A 27567-nucleotide genomic window follows, 5' to 3' on the forward strand; every position below is an offset into this window, starting at 1 on the left:
ACAAGAATACACTAACACCCAGAAGGATTCAGAATGCGCAAAAAGAAGACCCCAAGCTATCCCAAATTTTAGAAATACTGGAGGAAGTACCATCTGAAACGCCCCACTACCTGCGACAGTACACACGATACCGTGGATTCCTATTTCACCGCACCACACCACAAGGTTATAATTGGAGAATCATAATACCTAAGGAAATAGCGGAAGAAGTGATTAAGGAAACACATGAGAGAATTGGCCACTTTGGAGTAAGAAAAACGATATGTACACTAAAAGAAGCCTGTTATCTGAAAGGTATGCATAAAAAGGTAGTCAAAGTGTTAAGAGCATGCGACTTATGTCAGAAAACAAAACATTTAAAATATCAAGTCAGGGGAGCAATGATACCTATATTGCCAACCGCCCCATTGGAATTAGTATCAGCAGACATTTATGGTCCTCTACCCCTAGCACAACATGGAAAAAAATATATATTCGTATTGACATGCACATTCTCTAAATACACCATGTTCTTTCCCATCGGTAAGCTAACAGGAGAAGTCCTAGCAAATTGCATAGTGAATAAGTGGACTCCGCAAGTAGGAAAACCTAAGCGCATTCTATCAGATAATGCATCATATTTTTGTAGCAAACCATGGAAAAGAATACTTGACCTGGCTGATATAAAAATATCTCGAACTTCCACATATTCTCCTAGTTCGAACCCCGTGGAACGCCGCATGGCAGAAATCTCACGATTCATGAGGGCGTACTGCACTGAAAAACATCAAAGTTGGGTTAGATATCTACCGTTCCTGGAAGAATGTTTCAACAATTGCATCAATGAAAACACAGGATATACACCAGTAGAGGTTATTTTCGGAGAAAGAAATAAAACGTTTATTGAAAAGTTAATAGATTTCCCACCGTCGAATGCTTTAATTCATCCTAACCTAGACATCTGTCACATTATACAACAGAGATTAGAAAGGTCAGCGACCTCACGAAAGCATTATCATGATAATAAATCCAAGCAATTTAAATACAGTGTCAGAGATGAAATACTTTTAAAAAGCCATAGATTATCCAATGCATTGGAAAAAACTACCAGAAAATTCTTCCATATTTATACTGGGCCATACAAAATTGCAGCCGTAACTGAACGTAATACAGTTCAGTTGTATGAAGAAAGCAAACCAAATTTAACTTGGTGGGAAAATATTTCTAATCTCAAGCCGTATTATCGGGACAATAAGCGATAAGAATATAAACAATAATATTTGGATTCATGGACCTACCTGTCAACAAATACGTACCAAACAAACACCAGGCAACACACTTATTTCGCAGACGAGTATCCACTTCGAATAACAACACCTGAAAATAAAGAAATAAAAAATTTAGAAACCATTTTTAACACCTTTCTTATTAGTGAAACAAGAGAATAAATAACTTCTAATGTTAAAAGCCAACTTACCTTCATGTAGCAGGAAGAGACATCAAGATGGCGACCAGTGATGAACCGAAGCCAACGTAAACCAGCTGTCCACTACGAAAACCAGAGTAGTCAATGCCTATTAAATCATCAAAGTTGATACCCCGAATAAGAAGATCAAGTGTCATATAAATGTTAATTGCATGTAGAGATATTATAAAAATATTATATTATTATTATTTATGTATAAACTATTAAGAAAATCACTAAAATTATCCGCCAAACGATCAAACCGCATAGTTACCACCAAAAGCATTAATCCCAAGTCTCAATGTATTAGATGAATAAGAAGTTCTTGTTGATAAAACCTACCAAAGATTATCCTTAAAAATATCCATTATATGAAAGCAAAGCCCAATTTCTGCAAGAGAATGAAATGAAAATGTACAAGTCACTGTTCTATGTTGAGGGAGAAAATATGTTATACTCTGCAAGTCGGAGAATTACCAGTTTGTTAGGTTGGCAATGATTTTGCACCAACGTTCAAATGTGCTTCTGGCCTGAGGGCGGAGCGTGGATTAGAAAAAAAGATTTATATTATGTATGGAGGAGGAGATAGTTTATATTGTGTATTGTGTGTAGAAGGAGATTGGCCGATGTAAGGCGTATGTATTCGAATTGAATTATTTATTGTGTATATGTTGTTGAATTATTAGGAGGTAGAATTCTCAGTAGAGTTATTAGCAGACTTTGTAACATGTATGATTTCTGATCCAAAACCAACTGGATCATAAAATTTATATTATATTCTCGAATTGTCGTTTTAAATCAGAAATCAGAGGGCGTTTGTGTCACGTGGTAATTTGAAACCACCAAATATTTTTAAATGAGCCAATGAAATGTAATAGAACTATAAAATTGGAAAGAAGGTTAGACCTACCCAAAGAGTAAATCAACTCAAAGCAAGTATTATTAGCGATTAGGAGTAATAGCATTATCAACAACGATAAGAAAACATGTATTATTGTGATTTAATAATTATGAGAACCCATTGGCAAGATCAAAAAATTATAAAGCGGCATACTTATTATTGGCGGATTATAAAAAAAAAAAAAATAAAATGCATGAACATTGAGGTTAGAGTTACTTGTTTACGTTTTGAAAAGAATTAGTCGATCTTGGATAAATCGATAATTATCAGAACCAATACTGAACGAATCAGCTGATTATTCGATCAACCCATATGACCGGTTGAATCATATAAAATTCACTCATAAAGGATATATTATGTATACTAAAGGAAGTCGATGTGTAGAATTACAAACAACTATTATTTCTGTATAAATATTTATTATAATCCAAAAAAGCATGATAATCAAGAGTATACAAACTCATATAAAAACTAAATGTATTATCTATTAAAATCGTATGTTACGATTTATTTATGAATTCAATTTAAGATAAACACTCCATATATTTGTATAAAAACTTCTTTTATTTAATTTTTTCTATTATAAAGCCGAGGAAGCCCTGATTCCCAAGGCAACCAATTGTATTGAGTCTATTAAATTGAAGGCCAATCAGAGAGTAGCTTACAGAATTATTCTAGGAAGAGGCAAATTTTTCTGAAAACCTCCTTCTTCTGGCTTAAGATCCCAACCCCGAGAGGATGCACATGGAGTTTAGGGTTTTTTCTTCTTCCTTTTAAAAATTTTTTAATGAATTATTAAGCCAAACCCCTTTTTTAAATGTAATGTATGTTGGTTGAATGTTAATTGTTTGTGAACTCAGTGCTGTCAAGGAGTTCGTAATTGTAAAGATTCCCATAAAAATAGCTTTAATTCGAAAGAAACTTATAAAAATCTGGATCACGCGTTAGCCCAGCAGTGACGAAAAGGAGCCTACCCAATTAATTATTGGAAATAATTAATTCAATCCACGAGAACATCTAGAACTTCAGTCAGTGAGTGATAAGTCAAACCAAACGAGCTCGTTTTTTCGTTTTTTCTACGTTCAGTGGGGGTAATTATTAAAACAAAAAGCGCTATTCCAATTAATTAGAATTAAAATAAAAAGTTACCACGTGTCGAACAATATCACATAGTCCATAAGAACATTTTATAAATTTATTTAATATATGTAGGAAACTTACTTCCATGCACAGCCCGAATTCATATAAATCCCTGAGATCTCATGTTTGAATATTAATTTATTAATTATAATTTTGTCAATTGAACAAAGTACATCATATCAAACCTATAGACCGAACAGGTTTTTATCTGCAGAATTATATATTGATTGGAAGTATAAGTACCAGTATTAAATATAATATATTTATGAATTTGAAACTCACTATTGTGAATATTAGTAAAGCCTGTGATAATTATTCAGATTTTAGAAATAGATTATTTAAGTGAATTATAGATTTATCGAATATTTTATGCACATCTTTTTTATGGGAATATATTTTGTGTTTTATGTCAGCATACAAACTTATAGAATTTTTTATTATATCCCAACTCATCTCGTGTTATATAGTTTGAGCTGTTTTGGTACCAACAAATATTTAGCAGCACTTAAAATCATAGAATCAAGTAATATTAACCTTATTCAGAGCACTCAATATTTATCATCCTTTGATGATATTCACTTTATCAGCCAGAACAAGTATATTAAGAAATTATATTAATAAGGTTCCAGTTATATCATATAAGGATCCAGAGAGCTTCAAGAACTGGCGTTGTAAGTTCTAAGGAATTTTGAAAGGGTATATTGGTGAATACTTGTATTCACGACGAGCGTTTTAAGAATCAACTAGAAACAACTATAGTTGGTCCTGATTATTCTCTAGTGGTACATGGTTACTGATAATCAGTCATCAAATATTCTTTTAATTTCCTTACTGGTATTCTTCAAGAACTTCATAGAAGCAGCGGTAAGAATTACCAATTACCGATCACTGAACCTTATGGTGATTATTTGTATTTATAAATTCATGTTTCTACCACTGAGCTAGAGCTGAGGTTTGAACCCAGTAATTTTGCGAGCCGGAAGGCCTTAATTTTTTGTGAATTTATTCGCAAAAGAGGGAATTTAGAGACTGCTCTTATAAATACCAGAAACATCGTATTATCTGTGAAGGAATTACAATCCACAACTTCTCACAATAGCTTCATAACGTGGGACTCTATCATAAGAGATAACCCCCCCAGGAGCACAACTTCACAAACTTCATCATCCACTATTATTCTGATTTCCTTTGCTCAATTTTAATGTTTAATGGTCCTGTGTTTGAGTTTCCTTGCTGTTGCAACCTGATTTTCTTAAAAGCACAATGATAAGTTAAATTGTAATGTACATTTTAATCTAATAATTATTTTAATTTCGAAGGCGTTTCATGATGATATTAATGTCTCTGAAATGGGAATGCAATTATAAACAACATCGCAAACTCTAGTGAATTTGACAGAAGAACTTCTCTTGTCTAAATTCGTGAAAGATATCAAATGAAGCCAATTTTAATCTTTCATATTTACACCCTATTTACCACACATTAATCAAGTAACTATTGTAATGCTTCATTACTTTTTTCTGTTTTGTATAATAGTCCAGTCGAATGGTCGTTTTTCAGGAAACAACCCGAAATAATTTTTCGTACCGTTTCTGTATGTATCTTGGGGCGCTGAATTCTAATCTGAAATTTGCTGACACGCCAGAGGGCGGCTTCACCCCCAAAACTCCAAAAAAACCCAAATTTCGGATTTTTTTTCAAGTTTTCCATTTAATCTTGAGAACCTTTAACTTTTCGAGAAAAAGCATTCTCTAAAATATTAAAGAAAATAAAATTTCCAAAAAATTTAGTGGTCGCTCAGAACTCTACGATTTTTGATTCTGAAGCTGAGAGTTTTCAAAAAAGGGGTTTTCAAAATTATGCAAACCTACCACTTCTACCCTACACAACTAGGATCTTTCTCTAGTAATGATGGAAAGCCACACATCAAGTGAATTAACAATATTAATTCTGAACAGAATTCCTTAGGTACATATTTTTTAATTTAGTAGCGGTGGGAGGGGGAATACACCCAAGAATAGAAAATCATGTCCTACAGCCAAAATTCAAATTTTCATTATAATACCTTTTCATGCATGGCCTTCCTAACAAAAGAGAAACATATTTCGGCTGAAATCACCTTATGAGGGTTATGTTCTATGATAATCACTCGTTATTCTGTGGGAATGAACATTGCAAAGGATTCCATTGATGCTTGCCATAGGTTGAAAAATAGGAACAACCGTCCCGCACCTGGTATCATCGTCAAGTTTGTGCGCCGTGGAGACGCTCATGATCTGATGCATAAGAGAAAGATGAAGGGCGATCTGAATACTGGACACGTTGGCTTGACTGGTGAGGCTCGATCAATCTACATCAACAGGTCGCTGACGCCTAAAGCCGTGTTTTCGTAACGGGCAGAAGCAGAATCGATTGCAGCGCACCCAAGCGGGCAGAAACAGTAACATTCAAAGAACTAGTTCTTTGACATGAATTTTGCTTTATGTGTTATGGGTAATGAACTTTTTGGGTTGTCCAAAAGGTAATTCTAAAATGATTATTGGATATTTAATTCAATAAAGTGAATAAATTGCTTTTTATAACTCTTATTAGAGTTATAGTTTATAACTTTATAGTTTATAAGTTTATAACTCTTTTATAACTCTTATTTTATAACAATTATTAGTTACTTCTATTATGTTAAATTTTATGCTTTATAGGCATGTCAATCAAAGAGTTAACTTTTCATTTCCTATGCTTGAAATTTGTAAGGGTGAATTATTTGAAGTAACTGATTGTATTTCATTATTAATGAGATATTATTTTATTAACTAGAAGCATTCCATTATTAATAATATATTATTATAATTATTTTATTAACTAGAATCAATTGCCTTCAGAGTCAATGCATGTTCTTTGAATCACATCGTGTATAGGTAGGCCTACCTACTATGAGTACCGTATTCAACTTCAAATGCCTATTGAAGCTCTATCGAAAAAAAATTCAAATTAATAAATGAATGCTTTACTTTTGGCATTTTTGGAATCTACGGGTTATATTACACCAAGAGAAATAAATATTGTAAACGTTTTTTAGGCAATTTTATTTTAGCAGTCCCCTTTTTGATCATTGGATAGTTACGGTCCCGGCTGATATACTTAAATAAGAATCGTGAGGCCCATTGCCTCCCTAAATCAATATGCCTTTTCAGGCAAGGTTCAATTAGGGACTCCTCACCAGTAAAAGCTATACGAATATTAAAAATTATTATTATTATAGATTACTGTACGGTAACACATATGACATGTACAAAGTGTATTCAACACAGGCGAACTAATTCTAATAATTATTGTTGAGATAACTATATCTTGCTAGAATAAACAGGTTCTGTTATGGTACTTTAAAAAACACATAGCCTATTTTAAAATGGATAAATATCTATTAATTATAAAAGGTAACTAGTACCCTTGTGATATTCCAAAATGAAACATGATTGGTTTCGCCTTTTCAATAAGGACTCTCTTGACAATGACATAATTAGAAACTGCATGCTCATGCTTATTTTGAATATTTTAGGATAGGCCTACTAGTTATTTTCTATAATTAAACATTAAAGTTGCCCTATTAAAATTAATACTTTATTAGGGTATTAATTAGAACTAGAGTAGCCATTCAAACTCCTTATTTACTATAATGTTCTAAAAGCTTATTAATTTTAATCAAAACCTTGGAAATATAGCCTAGAAGGTAGAATTGAAAGTGATTATATTTGATGTGGCTTGGAACATAATATTTTCAACTTTTGCTTGAGTTATTTTTCATATTCAAAGAATTATTACCCCTTCAATGCAGTACATAAGTACTATTACTTAATTCTTAATGCAATACATAATTGTGATACCCTATTTTATATCCAATTCAAGTCTATTATTTAACTACACGTTACCTCTAGCATTTGCTAGTCAGCAATGTTAAATGATGTTATTATTTCCAAAAAAGTAGAAGCCATACAGAATCAATAAAGTTGTTGATAAGAGTTCGATGCTGTTGGGTTGAATATATTTTTAAAAATTCCTCAAGTATAAACCATCAAAACTCATTTTATTAGATTCATGTCACTTGCTGTTTTCTTCAAAACTACCTGAATTGAAGCAGTTAGCAGGAGCGACCAGAAAAAGTAAAAGTAATAATATCTTATTAGATATTATTATGAATAACATGAAATAAACACATCAAGATGTACTGAAAAATGAATATATTTCTTAGATTAGTCCATCTCTTTCTTTTGTAGGCTACTACATCATACATGAATCATATCCATGGAATATTATTCATAGTTGATTTTCTTTGTCATCCTCTACTTCTAGCTGGTACACCTCTAGGCCTGAAATCAAAAAGTTATTGATAATTACTTATTATTCATTATAAAAAAAACTTTGCAAAGTGAATTCTGAAATTGATTGTTTGTAATCTGTATAAGTTTTTAATTATATTTCTTGGGAAGAAACCCCCCCCCCCAATAATGACAAAGTAATATTATATGAGAAATTCCAATAAACCAACAATCAGTTGAATTATTATTGGCATCAATCTGTAAGTTGTGTAATTCTGAATGATTGATTGAATAAATTAATAAATCTCCATGCAGGAATTGGGATTAATCAGTGTGCCCCAAGGTCAAAAGAACTTGTTGGTGAACAACATATTTTTGGATACCATGAACAATTCATTTATTTCTGTGGTCAGTAGGCCTACTTCTTGACCGTTTGGTTTACTAAACTCTTCCAAAATTTACTGCATAAAGTAATTATTAGTTCTACATTCAGAGAAACAAGTTTAATGAAACAAATGGGAATAATCAATAAATTAATTGCTTAATCTGAAATGATGATTATCTACAACATTATAAGTAGAACTAAGTGATTTGAAAATAAATACCAAACTGTAAATACATAAATCTCTCAAAATAATGCAGGTATTTCATGAATTCAATCATAAATTTTAAAAGGTGGAATCACTGTCATTAAAGCTATTATTCAGTGTTTTCTACCAGCACTTGCTGAGTGAATTTTTGAAGTCATCTATTCATAGTTCTAATGTATGGTCATTCATAAAGTTCAACATTCGGTCAAGATCAAGATGGACATTTGAGAAGATTGTTTTAAAAACAATGTATTCACTTATCATTCAGGGAATAGAGCTGTTCATAATATTTGGGATTCCTTCCATAAAGATATTTATGTAACAAAATCTAATAATGTGATAACATTTTAACATCAAATTATTGATTTAATGTTATCACATTATTAGATTCTGTTACATAATTTTTTTCTTTATGGAAGGAATCCCAAATATTATGAACAGCTCTATTCCCTGAATGATAAGTGAATACATTGTTTTTTTAACACTCTTCTCAACTGTCCATCTTGATCTCATGTGGTTTCACGTTGTTTCGAAATATTATATACTGTAAGCTATTAATGATTTCAAAATTCAGTCAGTTTTTCAATTATTTTAGTCACATACCATAGTTATGTCTTACTATTTGAATATCTAACATGAAATCGATAATAAAACATCGAAGTGGATAAACTTTTTGAAAAAATGGGAAACTGTATAAAATGATATCGCCTATATAAATTTTAAAAATGAGTGGAATTTTATCTTACCTAACTAACTTAATCTAACTATGGGTTCCAAAGAATTTTTCCATCCTGGTCAACAAAAAAGAATTCATATGCATTTCCTTTTGAGCACATTCTCTTCAATATTTTGTTTGTAAATGGTACCTGATAAAATAAACATATTTAATCTTTCAATATATATCGATTTTGGAGATAAAGTGAAGTTAATCATCAATGATAATACATAGTTTGGACTTTGAATAAATTAGAAGTGAACTGGGCCTCAATAAACTATTTACATTAGATAGACTATACATACTATAAGTATATAGCCTACTTACATTCATAGCACATAACAGAAAACACTTTAAAGTTTTATAATATGAATTAAAACAGGAGACATATGACATAGATAGATTAAAAACACTGAAAAACTTACATACACTTTCTGCTCCGTCGAGAAAAGGGACACAGTTCCTTGAATATTTCCGATTATAATGTAAGTTTTTCAGTGTCTTTAATCCATCTATGTTGTATGTCTCCTGTTTTAATTTATACTATTTACATTGATATACTTGGCATCACGCAATATATCGATCAATAGTGCATGAATAAGTTTTTCAAATACATTACTATTTTAGTTTTAAATGAGTTTGGTAGCAATGGTCAACCAGGAAAATAGTACCTATTTTATCTTTTTTCAATGGTAGTCTTTCAATGTTCAATTACACTGACTCTGATCAAGTTATTTCTATAACAATCTAAGCTATGTAATTTTGTTTCCAAGTTAATTTGAATAAATTAAAAGAAGATTAATTCATAGATAGGTACCAAAGACAAAGTAAATGTTCTAATAGTCAGGTTAGTTTTGTTATTGTATTGATAAACTATGGGTTTACAATATTTTGAGGTGCAACAAGGATAATGGAAGTTTAGGACTTGGAATGTAATGAAATACTTCAAAGTCAAATGATAATGTTATTTTCAATAAATCTGTTTGTAAAACTACTAGCTGCATTATAAAAAATGTATTTTGTGATTAGGCCGACTCAATGAAAGTGTAAAAGATTGTTAGCATGAAATGCTATCTTATCATGAAATGCAAAATGTTATCGTGGTTAAATAATGTTTTGAATCTGATCATTTAATGTTAATCTCATCAATCAAGCTTGAATAAGTTTAAATCTAAATAGTTGATTAGATTTCTCTCTTTCTTGTGATAATTCTCTACCATACATAAACTGGCTAGTCTAGGCTTTACATTATCATTAAATACTAGAAATTATACTTTAAATGAATAAATAAACTTTTGTCAACTTCTAACTTCTTGAAAAATGAAAAAGATAGCAATTTAGACCTAGGGACTAGGTTATTAAAGACCTACTACTAGTAGGCTACCTGAATAAAAATTGTAAACATGCTGGTAGGCTACTTATAAAAATAATATCAAATTGTACGGTAGATCTAGCCTACTTTATTATGAGAAATTTAAGTCTACTTACTTGAATCCTCTGTCTCATCAGCAATTTTTAACCATATTTTATTTTTCAAATAGGTAATTCGTTGTGCAGGTCTGGAAAGTACAAAACTTTGAACTGTCGCATCAAATTTATAACGAATTTCACGCCTTTCTGTTGTAAATCCATTTTCAATTTCTCTTGTAAAAATTATAAGAATAAAGAAACCAATGGAAATATTTTATACCTCAATTTTCTACTGCAAATTAATTTCACAGTATAATAGTAGCAATCCGAAATCTGATAACCAACAGCAAAATAATATCAAAACAAACCATTCAACAATAATTAAAGATTGAGGTTAAAAAGAACATGGCGTCTGATCCGGAGAAAGATTATTCTGCTGGTGTCACGTGATCAGAGCAGAAAAATAAATTCCAAGCTGTCTGTTCCCGTCGACAGAATCCCGAAATTAGTTCTTTTTCGACAAAACGGTTCACGAGCAGTGATCGGTCGAAGCAAAATAGCATTGTGTTGATAGGCCTTAAAATGAACGGCAAAATGAACGACAGTTCGTCTCTGATTTGAACAGTTCTTTTTTTCTGCTCAACTTTCTGCCGATGGGTGAACACTCCCATAAGAACCAATGTTAATTTAAAGTGAATTCTGTCGTCTGCCCGTTACGAAAACACGGCTTAAGCGTAGGGTAGGCCTACTGTTTGCCAGGGCGAAACAGCTTCAGCGTGATAGGAAGATCAAATATGTATGGACTGATCATGCCGGTAATATCAAAATAAGAATAGATGATGGCGGAAAGGCTTTCAGCATTAATACCGAGAACGATTTTTCGGATTTTTCTGAGTCATCTCATGCATCTGATTCCCATAATTAAAATTTGTTTCAATACAGTATTATTAAATTCTATATACAATAGTTTTACGGACTTAATTTTGCTAGCTAGGACTGAGATTATTTTATTTTATTCTATATTATTATTTATTTATTTGTACTAAGATTATTGCACAATTTGTTGTTCATTCTTGCTTTGTACTTGAATCAGTCAGATTTTGAGCACTTCTGGGTTTTGGTGTTAGAGTCACCCATCACCTTGTCGTATTTTCAGAGCAGAACTGTAATTAATTACCTTCCATGACTCTGTTGTAGACAGATGAAATTATATGAGTATATAATGCATAGCTTCTGAGAGTAGAACTAATTTCATTATTATCATTACATTCTTGCTTACACATGGAATTGAATTGAATATACATTGATTGATTTGAAAAGGAGCAAGTAAAGTACTGTAGCAAGGAAGTAGGTATAACGTAAGTTTTCATTTTCAGTTTTGACCTATAATTCTAATTCATTCAATCTAATCTCATTATTGATAGGCGGAGCGATAGTTACTACTTTTAAGGCCTTGTTTACTAACGGCTGCCTTCTTATCAATGAACGCTACTGTCAAACTTCTTAATGATTGAATTGAGTTGGCGAGAGCTTGTGTACAGTGATGCACAAAGTGGTGGGAGACATTGTTTGAGTTTTCATTATCATTTTAGTAAAGAAATAATGATTAATTATTACGGAAGACTGTTTTTTTTTCTGAATCCACAAGGTAAATTGTGAGGTGGAGGAATTTGTAGTATCTCTTTTTTTTGAGTATCATTTTTGTTTCTTTTTTGGCGCGGCTAGCAGAGGTGATGAATAATTACTGATTTCAGTTTTAATCTTTGTTCTTTTTCTTCTATGATTGAATGTGTTTTTTTGTGTAATGGATGAGGATGAGGATAATCAATACAATCACTATCTTTCTCTTCCTTGTACTGAATTGAAGAATATTTCTGAATATAAAACTTTTTTCTCAACCAGGAATGGCGAGGACAAACTTACAATATTGCACATTAATATAAGAAGTTTTTCCAGGAATTTTGACGAGCTCCTAATTTATTAGAATGAATTGCCCAGAATAGATATAATAGTTTTGTCTGAGTGCTGGCTACGAGGCGATGAGGAGGTGCAGCCGATTGAGGGTTATGAAGTTGTTTTTACCGATAAACAGCGCAATAGAGCCGATGGGGTCATTGTTTTTTACAGTAATCGTTTATCAGTTATCTCTAACCAGGTTTCTCTTGGTGATGTTCATGGGCTCAAGCTGGATTTTACTTTTTACAATAAAACCTTCAATTTATTATAGCCCAGTCAATAAAGGTCCAAAAAGGCGATTTCCGTCACAAAATTAGGAGAAAGCTGGATTTCTCACCATCGATAGAACCATCCCAGAGGGTCATTTTCCCAAAAGTCCCAAAGAATCCCGCTGGAGCTTTCCCCCCCAGCCCCCCCAAAGTTCCGAAATGCAGGTTATCACGGGAAATCAATTATCTCGGTACCTATTTATCGGAAAACCTTTAATTATATGTTATTCGATTTGTAATATTATGGGCTACAATATTGGTCCTATTGATTTTTTCGATAAAATTGATAGATTTTTGAAAAAAACTATATGTCTAAATTTCGGATTTTTCAAAGACCACTATTCAGTTTTTTCCGTTTAACTTTTTAGTAAGCCATTTTTTATAAAAAATACCCGAAATAAAAAGTTTAGCAACTTTCATTGCGAATCCATTGATGTATATACTTATGCATTTACGATCCGAGCTGACGCAGTGGAAGGGGAAAGAGATGACGCGTTACGCCGCGGTCAAGCACATACTGAAACTTTATGTTTCAACTCTCGTTTGTTGTCTAACTGATGTAACAGTCTGAATTCCGTCTACAATCCCAAATATATAATAATATCATCAGCATAGTGAATCAACGTAAAATAATACGTTGTATAGTACAGATTACTGTTTGTTGACAATAGCGATTTCTTGGAAAACAGGAGCGTTTGATGTTTGCTGATCTCACGGTTCTCAAGCAGAGGCGCCGAAAAATTCTCTGAATTTTAGAATATTTTTCTCACACTCCTTCCCTTTGAAAATATTTGTATCCCCTCCACTTTGCTTGTAACGAGCAAAATAATCAGTCAGTCCGTCTGTTGCTTTCGAAGAGAGAAGTTCTTCAGTTAATTCAGTACGGTTTTGTCCTGTGTTTTGAAATACAGTATAGTGCAGTGTTGTATGTACAGTGTTGAAGTAATTGAACTTTTTACTTAGGGCTATTTATAAAATTGATGTATAAAATATAAATGAATCAAATACCCTTAAAACTTTTAAAAAATATTATTCTCACATACATGTTTCGGGTCTAAGCCCATTAGACTATAATATTTTAATATTTTATATTGAGAATAATATTTTTTAAAAGTTTTAAGGGTATTTGATTCATTTATATTTTATACATCAGTGTTGAAGTAATAGAACGTGTTGGTAGTTCTCGTTATTATAGATGTATTTCAGTTATAAATCAAGTACGGTAATGATTTTTCGCTCTACTTCGATTCAGTAATTTTCAGAAAATGTCGAATGAACATTCTAGTGCATCGTGTGTTTTTTGCGATAAAGAGCTCAAAGACGATATAGTTCTAGTGAAAAAAGGACTTGAAAGGATAAGAGAAGTGAGCCTGCAACTCAATGACTGTATTAATAGTAAATTAGGAGTAAAGACCAGTGTAACTGTTCACAAGAATTGCAGACAGAAATATACTCACCCTTCGAGAATTCAAACTGTTTTGAAAGAAAAAGAGAACTGTGAAAGTGATTGTTCATCGAGTTTAGCTTTAAGAGATTTGGAAAATAAGTTCGATTTCAAAAATGATTGTTTTCTTTGTGAGGAACGTGCTGCTTCTAACACTAAAGCTCCGCATGAACGACGAGAATCTGTGCATTTGGTTTCTACTTTGGAGGCAAAAGAAAATTTCTTAAAAAGATGCGACGAAAGGAACGATGATTGGGGTAAGCGAGTTCAATGTAAACTTCTAAACGTTACCGATCTTGTGGCACCTGAAGCTAGATACCATAAGAAATGTCTCACTGATTTCTACAGAACTACTAGTAGTGATAAAAAAAGTATAGGGAGACCAAGCATTATCGGAGATTCCTTCAGCAAACTCTGTGAGTACATAGAGAGCACCGATGAATGTCAATTCACCGTGGATGAATTGCAAAGTAGAATGGATGATTTCTCTAATAGTGAGCAACGTTTTAGTGACAAATATTTCAAAAAACTTTTCAAAGATCATTTCAAAAATCGTATATATTTTTCAAAAACCGAGGGGAAAGTGAACATTGTTAGCTCTTCAAACTCCACCAAAGATATACGTGAAAATACTGAAGCTGAACGATTGAAAATTGTTCTATCAGCGGCAGAAATAATAAAAGAAGATATTCAGAAAATGCACTACGAATCAGAACAGTATCCCAGCATGGAAGAAATTAAATCTGGAGGGGAAGATTTAGTTCCAGCTAGTCTCCAAGCTTTCATGGCCCGACTTTTGAAAAAGAAAAAGCCAGCGAGTGAAAGAAATTTTCTAAGAAAATGTACAGTGTTGAACCACGTGATAATTTCATCTTTAAGGCCAAGATCATTTATATCACCAATACTCACCGCCTTTGGACTAACAATTCATCGATTATATGGATCCAAACATCTGATTGATCTTCTTTCAGCAATGGGAGTTTGTGCATCTTATAGTGAAATATCCATTTACATGAATTCGTTAATCAATGCAGGTTCACCAGAGATAAAGGAGGACGCTTTCATCCAGTACGTTTTCGACAATGCTGATGTCAATGTACGGACTTTGGATGGTTTAAATTCATTTCATGCAATGGGAGGAATACAATGTGTAACACCAAGTTCAAGTGTTGAAGCCCAAGTGAAGGTAAAGCGTTGCAAATCAGGAGGATTCAACTGTGAGGCAATCCGTGAACTCTCCTATGCCAAGAAAAAATCTAGGAGTGGACTTTCCAATACTTCTATTGAAGATGTAAAGACATTATTTCCCCCTGAAGTTTCTCAACTTGGAATTCAGAACCGCTTTATATTCCCAGCTAATATTTTATGGCTGGCTGGATCAAATATTCAACCTGGATGGAATGGCTTCATGACATCTATAATGAGAGAAGAGAAAAACTGCGAAATTTCATATATTTTAGGTCTACCATTCATAAATTTGAATCCCAGCAACCCATCCACAATTTTCAGTGCACTCTCTTTTGCATCTGAACAATGCCGAAAAAGAAATCATGCCTGTATTGTAACTTTTGATCAGCCGTTGTTTCTGAAGGCATCCGAAATTGTAGCTTCTGCTGAAAATGATAGTGACTTGTCGAGGGTTATAGTACGGCTTGGTGGTTTTCATTTATTGATGTCGTTTCTAGGTTCAATAGGGAAAATAATGGAAGGAAGTGGCTTGGAAGAGCTATGGGCCACTGTTTATGGACAATCAACAATAAATCACATGTTGAATGGACATGCTTATGCAAGGTGTGTGAGAGCATACAATTTGACTGCCGCAGCTCTACTTGATGTGATGAAGGAAAGTTTTCCAGATGTGAAAGAAGTGTTTGAATCTCTAGAAAAATATTCTATCCAACTTCTCAGAAATGAGAGAGAGAAATCAGAAGTTCTATTGGAAGCAGATGTTGTTGAAGCCTTGGAGAAGGTGCATGAATGTTTCAATCACATCAAATCCTTGAGTAGGACAACAAGGCTGTGGGTAAATCTTATGCAGTGCATTGATATAATTATGAAATTCATTTACGCTGAGCGAACAGGAGATTGGGATTTACATATGTGCACAACTATTGAGATGCTACCATATTTCCATGCAGCAGGGCACTTGCCTTATGCTAAGTCAGCTCAATTATACGTTCAAAATATGTCAAAAATTGAGTCCAAACTTTCAGTTTCAGATTTTAAAAATTTCAAACAAAATGGGTTCTTTACTGTCAGACGAAAAGAGTCATTTTGGTCAGGAACATGGACTGACATGTGTATAGAGCAGGATCTAATGCGCCCTATGAAGGCGGTTGGTGGTCTTACTCATGGTAGGGGTATAACCAATAGCACACTCTCCAAGTGGATTTTGGGTACACCATACTTCCTTAAAGTACACGAGGCTATTGAAGAGTTTCTAGGGACTGCAATTCATTATAATGAACAACATGCAGAACTGAGAGAGTCGAGAAAACAAATCGATTTGAGAGATTTAGAGAAATTTACAACTTGGTTGAAACAACATAATCCATTTGCACAACTCTCCGGCGAACTAGTGTCATTGGCTACTGGTTTTGTTTGTGACGAATCTGTAAATTGTGATCAGGCTTATGAAATAGGTCTCAGAACATTGAATAGAATCACTGGGAAAAAATTTGGAGAGCTCACATTGCATAGAAAGGACATGGTGAAAACCCAAAACCAATCCAAAAAAGTTAAATGTCGATCTAAAGAAGTTCTTGTGAACTCTCAGCAGCTCTTCAATCACATATTGTGTGTTTGTGACAGTTCAACAAAGTTGAAAAAGTATTTAGAATACGAGCTCTCATCAATTCCCCCATCTTTATTTGATGATGTATCACTTCGAAAGGGCACAAAATCTTCGGCAATGAAGATGTTTGAGGAAGGTATAGTGGACGAAATAAGCTCAAATGATACCTACTACGTTTTGGATGGAGGATGCCTGCTGCATCATGTAATTTGGGCAAAGAATTTGACGTATGGAGAAATTTTGAGGAGCTATTACTTGTACATTAAGGAGAAGTATGGAAGTAATGTTGTGATTGTTTTTGATGGGTATCCTGATGAGCCCACCACAAAAAATGAGGAGCAAAATCGAAGATCAAAGAATTCGTCATGTGATATTCTTTTTGAGAGAAATACTAAATGTGTCACTCCAAAGGAGAACTTTCTAGCAAACAAGAACAATAAGAAACGATTTTTAAAATCTCTGCAGTTGGAACTTCAAGAAAAAGGTTTGAGAGTGGTTGAATCACTGGACGATGCAGATTTAGACATCGTGACTACAGCAATAAAAGAAATTAGAAATGATGGTAAAGTAGTGGTAGTTAGCTCTGACACGGATGTCATGATCCTTTTAATCGCATTGACACCTGCTTCAGGAAGCAATATATTCTTTCAAAAAGACAATGGGGCTGTTGTACTAACTTATTCAGTGGAAAAATTACTTCGAAAATTTGAAAATTCAAGGAAGTCTCTCCTTTTTGCTCACGCCGTGACTGGCTGCGATACCACATCCTCATTTTTTGGTATTGGAAAGTTGAAAGCAATAGATATGCTGAAATCGCAAGAGATTCGAGAGTCAGTAGAAGTTTTTCTTCAAGAAAGTTTGTCAAAGGAGGAATTGACTAAAACTGGTGAGAGATTTGTTCTAAAATTGTATAACCTGAACAAATACTTGACATTGAATGAAGCTCGCTATTACAGATTTCTTAGTCTCACAAAAAAGAGTACATTGAAGAGTAACTTCAATCTAGCCAAGCTGCCACCAACAACAGAAGCTTGCCATCAACATCTACTGAGAGTCTACTTGCAAGTTCAAAGTTGGTTGGGAAACAGACTCTCCCCATCTGAATGGGGTTGGAAAATTGAATATGTAAAGCAGCATGGTATGAATAAAAAATCATTGAGGCCAGTGATCTCGATGAAACCATTCGCACCCGATGAAATCATACATCAATTGTCATGTGCTTGTAAACAAGAATGTGGAAAGTATTGTGGCTGCAGAAAAGTAGACATGGTTTTTACAGGAATGTGTGAGAACTGCAACGGACTTTCATGCTCGAATTCAATAATCTATGACGAAGAAGGTATTGACAACATGCAGAATAATGAAATGAATGTTTAATATGAACCCGTTTGAACAAAACCTGTAATTAAGTTCAAAGCTTAATTAGTGAATATGTGATTATGAAAACATGTGATTATGTGAATTTGTAAATATCTGATCATGTAAATATGTGAATTTGTAAATATGTGGATTTGTAAATATGTGGGTTTGTAAATATGTGAAAATTTACACATAAAATGGACATCACTGTAAATCAAATTGACAGCAAACAAATTACTAGTACAAACAGAGAAGATGATAGATATTCAGAGAAATCCATGTTGTAAATAATAATAAACAAAATTTAAGGGATGGTGGTGGGTCCGTGATGCTGTTTAATTCTTATCACGATGTTTTGATTATAATATTATTGGCAACAGCTGCCGGTTCAGCCAGTCCGGAACACGGCGGGTCCATAGGTGGTGGATAATGGAGTGGCTCTTGCATGACGAGTTAGGGAAATAATAATCCCCCCGAACCAAAACTGGCAAATGTATTTAATAACGCAGGATAAGTAATAGACTCTTACGTTATTCAATACATAACTATTATCGAATTCTGTAAAAACAAAAAAAGAAATAATTAGTTGATGTTTGTTATTATTTTCATTATTGATAGTCTATAATAAAGTTTGATTTTTATTATTAGCATGGTAATTGAGGTATTTGGAAGATTGAAAAATGGAAATTGGGATTCAGCGAAAGTTGGAACATAAGGTGGATTAAAAAAATTGAATCATTCCGAGCGCCGTGTATACAGAACATGAATGAAGTGATATGCTGAAACGGTAGTTGGCTGTGATGAGGGTACTTGACCGCGGCGTAACGCGTCGGCTGTTTCCCCTTCCACTGCGTCAGCTCAGATCGTAAATGCATAAGTATATACATCAATGGATTCGCAATGAAAGTGGCTAAACTTTTTATTTCAGGTATTTTTTACAAAAAATGGCTTACTAAAAAGTTAAACGGAAAAAACTGAAAAGTGGACTTTGAAAAATCCGAAATTTAGACATATATATAGTTTTTTTCAAAAAACTATCAATTTTATCGAAAACATTAATAGGACCAATATTGTAGCCCATAATATTACTAATCGAATGACATATAAATGAAGGTTTTCCGATAAATAGGTACCGAGATAATTTATTTCCCGTGATAACCTGCATTTATGAACTTTGGTGGGGGGGGGGGGCTGGGGGGTAAAGCTCCAGCGGGATTCATTGGGACTTTTGGGAAAATGACCCTCTGGGATGGTTCTATCGATAGTGAGAAATCCAGCTTTCTCCTAATTTTGTGACGGAAAAAACCTTTATTGACTGGGCTATTAGCATTCTATTGCACGTTTGATAGCGATATCCAATTATTTCTCCATTCTCTAGAGCAACTTGTGAATAGCATTAATAGAGACGTAGGCGTAATATGGACTGGTGACCTTAACTTGGATCTAATAGGCAATTATTCTCAAGATACTGACATATACATGAATACTCTCCTAGGAGCGGGTCTCACCCAATGCATAGACAAACCGACCAGAGTAGCAAATGACTCGAGTACTTGTTTAGATCACTTTTTTCTTCGGTACCAGAACATATATGATGTAAAGTCGGCTACACTACAGTTGAATATAACGGATCATTACAGCATTGGTTTAACAATATCCTTTACAACTGACAGGCCAATAACTACATTGAACCATCCCGCAGGAGAATTCATCGACCGTGCTTTGCTGTACCAAAATCTGTGTCAGGCTGACTGGGACAGCATTATAAATAATAATCAGGATGTTGAAACTTGTTCAGCCAATTTTTGACAAAATTTTTCAGAGGCGTTGAATAATTCAAAAAAACCCTTTAGGCAGTTGTCGACGAGAATGAAAAAACTCAAGCCATGGATCACCCTGGACCTCATTAAATTGATCCGTGAAAGAGATAAAATCAGCAAGAGAATCAAAAAGCATAACTTGAATGAGGAGCTAAAGATATATTATCGTAATTTCAGACAACATGTAACAGGCATTCTAAAAGCAACAAAACGATCATATTTTAGAAGAAGGCTAGATCAATATCAGAGAAATCCATAATGTTTTGGTGAACTATTAACGAACTGGCAGGCAGGAATAATGTTAAACAAAATTTTCCCATTAATAAATTTTTACCATCTGTAACTACTATAACTCCTACTGTTTGCAGAGATGTAGCAGACAATTTCAATTATTTTTTTTTGTTTGTCGGACAGAATTTGGCCGGCTCAATTGACTCGGGCGGTGCTTTGTTGGTTGATGACTGGGACTTTGGGTTGGACACTAGGTTCACCCTCCACACGGTGTCAGAACTTGAAGTTATTGGGCACGTCAATGCCTTGCGAGGCAGGTCTGCCCCGGGTATTGATGGTTTTTCGGCCTCCTTATTGAAAGAAAACCTATTTATTTTTATTAAACCATTTCTTCATCTTATTAATCTTAGCTTGCATAAGTCTGGTATTTTTACTGACAAAAACAACTTTTGGCCTATTTCTCTTTTAAGTGTTTTTTCGAAGGTTCTTGAAAGAATTGTAAAAGAACAACTTGTTAGTTATCTTGTGACTAACGGCATTCTGGCAGAATGCCAATACGGTTTTAGACGTGACAAAAATGTTTCGGATAAATTGTTTGATGTAAACAAGCAGCTTCATTTTTCTCTATCTAATAATATGCATCCAATCTTAATCTTCCTTGACCTCAAAAAAGCGTTTGATAGTATTGATCGGAGGAACCTTATCAGAAAATTGTCAGCTTTGGGTATCACTGGGAATGCGCTTGCATGGTTTACTAGTTATTTATCTGGAAGGAGGCAGTGTGTTTCAATTAATGGAGTAAGTGGTAATGAGCTTCCTGTCGACTTTGGGGAGGTACAGGGAAGCACTCTCGGGCCATTACTATTTCTCATATATATATTAATAACATTTCCAGATTAAATTTACATGGGAGGCTATTTCTTTTTGCAGATGACACCTTAATTTTTGTTGAAGGGAGAACTTGGGAGGAGGCTCGTGATAGAGCTGAGTCTGACCTAAGATCTATCAAGAAATGGTTGGATCAGAATACCCTCTCTCTTAATATTGCAAAAACAAAGTTTATGCCCATTAGTCTAAGTAATAACTCAGATTCCAATTTACATCCATTGAAAATTCACGAATGTGGAGTTGATGAGAGGAATGCTTGTTCTTGTGAAGTGATACAGAGAGTTTCTTCTTATAAGTATCTGGGGGTGGTGTTTGATTCGAGAGTGAGATGGGCAGAACATACCAACTTCTTATTGTCTAAATTGAGAAAACATATATATGCATTCAGGTGTCTCAGTGATGTTTTAAATGCTAGGGAAATTAGACAGATGTATCATGCCTTCGTCCAGTCATTGCTATCATATGGTATACTGGCCTGGGGTGGTGCCTACCAGGTGCACATTAGCAGATTGGAGACTGTTCAGAAATCAATTCTTAAGGCAGGTTTAAAAAAGAATAGAAGATATTCCTCTGCGTTACTTTTTAGTGAGTCCAGAGTTTTGTCACTGAGAAAACTTTTCATAAAAGATCTGTTGATCTACATCTATAATAATTCCCATTCAATATTTACTCCTACAGAACATTCATATAATACAAGATATGCATCAGCAGTAGGTATAAACACAATACAACAAACAAGATCCTTTTCAATGACAAATTGTTTTTACATTTCTCATATTTTATTCCGAAATTTCCTTCTCCGTTCCAACCAGAATAGATTGTTGGATGTAGTTTCTAACTCTGCGTTCAAGTGGCACTTGAAGAACTGGCTGTTTGATATCAGTGAGGATAATGCCGTCTCACTCATTGTTACTGGGGGTGCGCGTGTTTGATTCATTTTGGGCGCCTTCAGTGAGATTTATTTCTGTTATGTCATGCTTGTCTGTTCTGATTTTCCTGACTTGAATTTGTTATTTAAATTGTAGCCTTCCTCGCTATTCCTTGGTTTTCATTATCTTTTATTTATAAATTTTAAGTTATTTATAATTTAGTTTTCCTCTTTTTTTATCCCTTCTTAATGCATGGGGATTATAGATTCATCATTGAAAATTATTTTAATGTAGTTTAGATCTCTTATAAAAATTGAGATCTCTCTTTATAATTATAGATATAACGCATATTGTTATGATAACTCGAGCTTACGCACAGGCCTTTGTTGCCTATGTAAGCTCTTTCCTATCTGATACAAGAATTTTATACAAGAATAAAATTGTGATAGCTCAAGAGTTTTATTGTTTAGTATAGTTCTATATTTTGTTGTTTGTTTTTAGTAAGTATATTATATCATTTCTTGAATTGTATAAACTTTATTGCTCAAGATTCTATGTAACTGCTTTGAATTGTATTCAGAAGGAAAAAATGAATTGAATTGAATTGAAAAAAAAAAGATTTCAGTATTTCCTAGTGGGGGGCACACATAAGGATACGTCCAGGATCAAAACTTTAAACACTTATAAGTTTTGACTGAATGAACACATCTCCTCGTACTACAGCTCGTTCATATCAGTTCGTCAAGGCGGTTGGAAATCATGTATCATCTCACTAAAATTTGATTAAAAATAGGGAATTCCTCCTTCAGTGTATTTTAGCCCATATTTCAATGCATGGAAAAATGACCGATTCAAAACTGTGTGTCTCGGTAACTCAAAATGATATCTCGATGTCTTAATTGTCAAAATGATAATTTTACATTATATTGTCTTGATTTGAAGAAAAGAATCTCCTCTTTTATGTGAGGTGAATGATTTTTGTAAAAATATAATCCTGAAGTAAACGTTTGTTTCAAAAAATCAAGAAATTTGCGATATTTTACTCATTTTCACAGTCTCGATAGTTTTTCGATATAAACAGTAATGCAAGATCAATTTAAGGCAACTCAGCTTTTAGAGCATGAAATTTTCTCTCATTTGAGACCAATCGCAAGTTTCTATCATGTATTGTACTCATTTTAGAGACTCTTTAATAACAGTAAAATCGCAAGAAAAATGAGAAAATGAAGATCATCATTCAATTGGCTGTAACTTTTGAACTGTATTGAAAACAAAAGTATAATTCATGGGAGTGAAAAGAGCAGAAAATTCATCACAACCTCGACTACTTTTTGGATTTTTTATCTGAAGTGTTCCACAAGATACGCAACGTTGCATATGCGAGAATGTGAAAACGTGGGATATATCACAAGTTTATCGCACATTCAAAGTTGTGTATCTTGTGGAACACTTCAGATAAAAAATCCAAAAAGTAGTCCTGCGCGACCACTCAATTCATTGAAAATTTTATTATCTTTAATATTATATAGAGAATGCTCTTTCTCGAAAAGTTCAAGGTTCTCGAGATAAAATGGAAAACTTGAAAAAAGTTCAACATTTTGGGGGTGAAGTCGCCCTCTGGCGTGTCAGCAAATTTCAGATTAGAATTCAGCGCCCCAAAATACATATAGAACCATCGAAAAAAATTGGAAAACTTTCGAAAAAAAAACTTTTTATAAGTAACCTCAACATTTAAAAATCAAATCCTCCCTTACTTATCTTTTAATATCCTATTAAAATATTTGTCATGTAGTTTTTCCTGATGTAATGTAGTACTTTTTAGTCCTCCAGAACAAGAACGGGTGCACTTCTAGTCTTAAAAATAATATCAAAAAGATACTTTATTTCTATTTTAAAAGAGATAAGAAACGATGGTATATATTTTTACAATATTATGAAAACAGAAAGAATTCCTCACAGGACCAAAGGTAAATAATGTCATTTGGATGATTAGAATGTAAGATGTGAATTTTATTGTCATACACTGACTAATGTTAAAAACTAAAGGGTTGGGAATTGGTCTACTTTGGGGGGGGGCATTACACTTGGATTGGGGGGGGGGGGCATGCGCCATTGCCCTTGGGGGGGCTGGGCACCCCTGCTCCCTCCACAGTTTGTAGCATGGACACAGACGGACATCCTGCTCACAATTGGATGCGCCTGTCATTTTGCTTCATGTTCTTGTGATGGAAACATCTCTGTAACATACACAAACCAATATACCTGCTGACCAGTACACTACTTGGAACATTGCCAGCAATAGATGGAGGGGAATGTTGCTGCATCGTGCATGTGCATCGTGTTACAAAACTCTCTCACTCAGACACAAAAGAAGGAGAATGCTGCTAGGTAGTGGGAGTGATTAGTGGAGGATAGAGCATCGGGACCTCTCCGTCTTCGAGAAAGAGCCATGTTAAAAGTAATTTATCTCACACTTTAATTATGAATTGCCAGAGGGTCCTGTACTGCCCAACTAAGGAAAAGTGCCTTAAGTCCAAAAGAAATAAAAATCAAGTTATATATGGTTTCCTATGTTTTCGCTGACAGGGAATTCAATGAAACTATCAAAATTGCTGTATCTCCAATATCCTTTGAGATAATTATAGAGTTTCGATATAAGTACATCAAAATTATCATATAACTGAGCAAAACTTCCGTAACTAACATGTACTAACCAAAAACGCAGTAACTCCTGGCACACATACGACATTTTTGCTTAGCAACTCAACTTACTGCAGTCTTCCTTAGCAGATGATTGATTCATAAACTGCTGGTGCACATACGACATTGACTGTCAGCTGATCAGAGTAAAACTTTCTTGTCCTCGTTCCTCGTTGTTTCAGTTGAGGCTATTTCGAGGTTATTTTGTCAGCTCATGAATAATTTGTTTTCATTTCCGTAAGTGGCGTTATTGTTTATTTAAAATGTTTTCCAGTTTATTAGAGAGTGTGTAATGTGTATCAAGTTGAAAAATTTATAATATTCCAGTTCATTGAGACTTATATTTTCAAACATGAGTTTCAAAGGATAATATTGTTTCAAGTCGTTCTCAACGTATGGTAAACTTGGCATTAGAAAGCAAAAAAATTGAAGATAATAGTGAAAAATCATCAGATGAAGACAATCAATTTATGATTTATGATATCAACAAACAAGCGTTTATTTGTCGCCCTCTTCAAGAATTAAATGTGAATGAGACTGTTTATTTAGAAGCAGAGAACCAGGTGAGCCTTGATTATGGATATCTACTAACAAATTCCAATTCAAATGTTTGCTTTAATCATGAAGATGGAAATGAACCCTTTGAAAATGAATATGGACACATTGAGGATGTAGACCACATTGAAAACGAATTACTACATAAATTGAAGACAACATACAACACATCGAAGATGAAAACAACATACAACACATCGAAGATGAAGAAAAGATACAACACATCGAAGATGAAAACAACATACAACACATCAAAGATGAAGAAAAGATACAACACATCGAAGATGGAGGCAACATACAACACATTGAAGATGAAGACAACATACAACACATCAAAGATGAAGACAATATACAACACATTGAAGATCAAGACAACACAGAAAATGACCAAGACATTGAAAACGAGATTGAAGATGAAGATCACATGGGAAATGAAAACCAACTTTTTGAGGACCACAATCAAGAAAACATGGACACAAATGCAACTCCAGTCACAAAGAAAAGAAGAAGGTTTGATTCCAGTCTACAAGAGAGGAAAAAAAAGAAACTTGATGAAACAAAATTGTCATGTGCAGTGAGAGAAATTCCATGTTCAAGTGCAGATGGATTTTGCAAGAAGAAGTGTGGAAGTAAAATTGATGCAGTAAGAAGAAGGATCATTAACAAACAGTTCTGGGATATGCAGTGGGCTGAACGCAGACATTTTATTCTTACTTCTTGTGTTAAATTCGATCTTCAATGAAGAAGAGACAGAACAAACATTTCAGAAAGACGATCTTTTTCTTTTTTCATTATAATTTGAAAGATGCTAATGACATATCCCATGAAGTGTGTAAGAGTTTTTTCCTAACAACATTAGGATACAAAAAACAAATGACAGATTTGTTCACAACACATTGACAATTACTCCAGAAGGTGCTCTAAAACCATCAAGGGACATGAGAGGAAGGCAGCCGGCATCAAATAAGGGACCTCATGACAAAATAATAGAACACATAGAATCATTTCATCCTGTCATATCACACAGGCCTGAGCATGCTCTAAATGTGCGGTACCTTCCTAGTGATGTCAACATTGCTCTAATGCATGGCGATTTTCTCAGGAAATTCTCCAAGTTCAAAGGTAGAGTGTCATATGATTTGTATAGAAGAATTGTTGAGGAGCAAAATATCTCATTTGCTCAATTGGGACAAGAGGAATGTGAGAGATGTGAAAAATGTTTGCTCCATGGTCACATCAAAGATAACCTTGATGCCAATTGTGAGACATGCAAGCAGTGGAATAAACATAATGAATTTGTCATTGAAGCGAGAAATGCATAAAAAGAATTTTCGGCGCAAGACCAACGGTACTCCAGAGTACCACCCACATATCTGGAAAATGGTGAGTGGAAAAAAAATAAAAAAATTATTCTGATATAATAGAACTACCCTGAACAAGAATTTATCATAATTTCATCTACTTTTTCAAAGTTTGAAGGGTTGGTCTACAAAGGGTTTAAGTGAATGAAACAAATTCCAATACTGAGTAAGAATCACAATCTTATCAAAGGCAGATAAACAACAGTTATCTGACCTATAAAGGCTGCAATTAGCAAATCAGATATAGTATATTTTTGAGAAATTTATTGATGAAAACCACATGTATCCATAATGTTTATTATTTTGAATGGTAGTTCGAATATTTGGAGGTTAGAATTGAACCGGTACATAACCCTAAATAAATCAAGGCTTACTTGTGCCAACAACTAGCCAATTGAAAAGGCAGCTTGCATAATAACTATTTGCAACAGCTATATAATATTAATTTTCATCTTTTCATAATATAAATTATATACCAAATGGGCCCAAATATTTATTCATTAGCTGTCATAAAGCTATATTTATTTCAGAATTTTTATATGGTTTGGTTATGTGTAGTGATTTGGGATTGACATTCATCACATCAAAAACAATATAAACAAAGAAATATGTCTATTATTACAAGCATGGGTGTTATTATATGTATTCATACTTCTACTTTATTTTATGAAATTACATCTATGTTTCACAAATTATTAGCTATTTTGGAAGTTTACAAAATTAGCGCCAGCAAGTTCTTTTGAATTGCTAAGCCTATCTCTTTATTTAACAAATGTATATCATAGTATATGTGATTATAATTATTTTA

At 33.7% G+C, this 27567-nt stretch overlaps 1 protein-coding gene and 1 long non-coding RNA gene across 18 annotated transcripts in view; one reads left to right on the forward strand and one right to left on the reverse strand.

Annotated features, from left to right (window-relative positions):
- Positions 1 to 27567, forward strand: part of LOC111053438 (leukocyte elastase inhibitor-like) — a 98906-nt gene that overhangs the window by 38948 nt on the left and 32391 nt on the right. The window lies entirely within an intron of this gene.
- On the reverse strand, positions 7052 to 11247 carry LOC120354737. Its single transcript, XR_005573099.1, has 3 exons — positions 10592 to 11247; positions 9135 to 9254; positions 7052 to 7849 (listed from the first exon to the last, which is right to left on the reverse strand). It is a non-coding gene; the product is annotated as an uncharacterized LOC120354737 (long non-coding RNA).

Source organism: Nilaparvata lugens, chromosome 1, assembly GCF_014356525.2.
Source record: "Nilaparvata lugens isolate BPH chromosome 1, ASM1435652v1, whole genome shotgun sequence".
Lineage (NCBI taxonomy): Eukaryota > Metazoa > Arthropoda > Insecta > Hemiptera > Delphacidae > Nilaparvata > Nilaparvata lugens.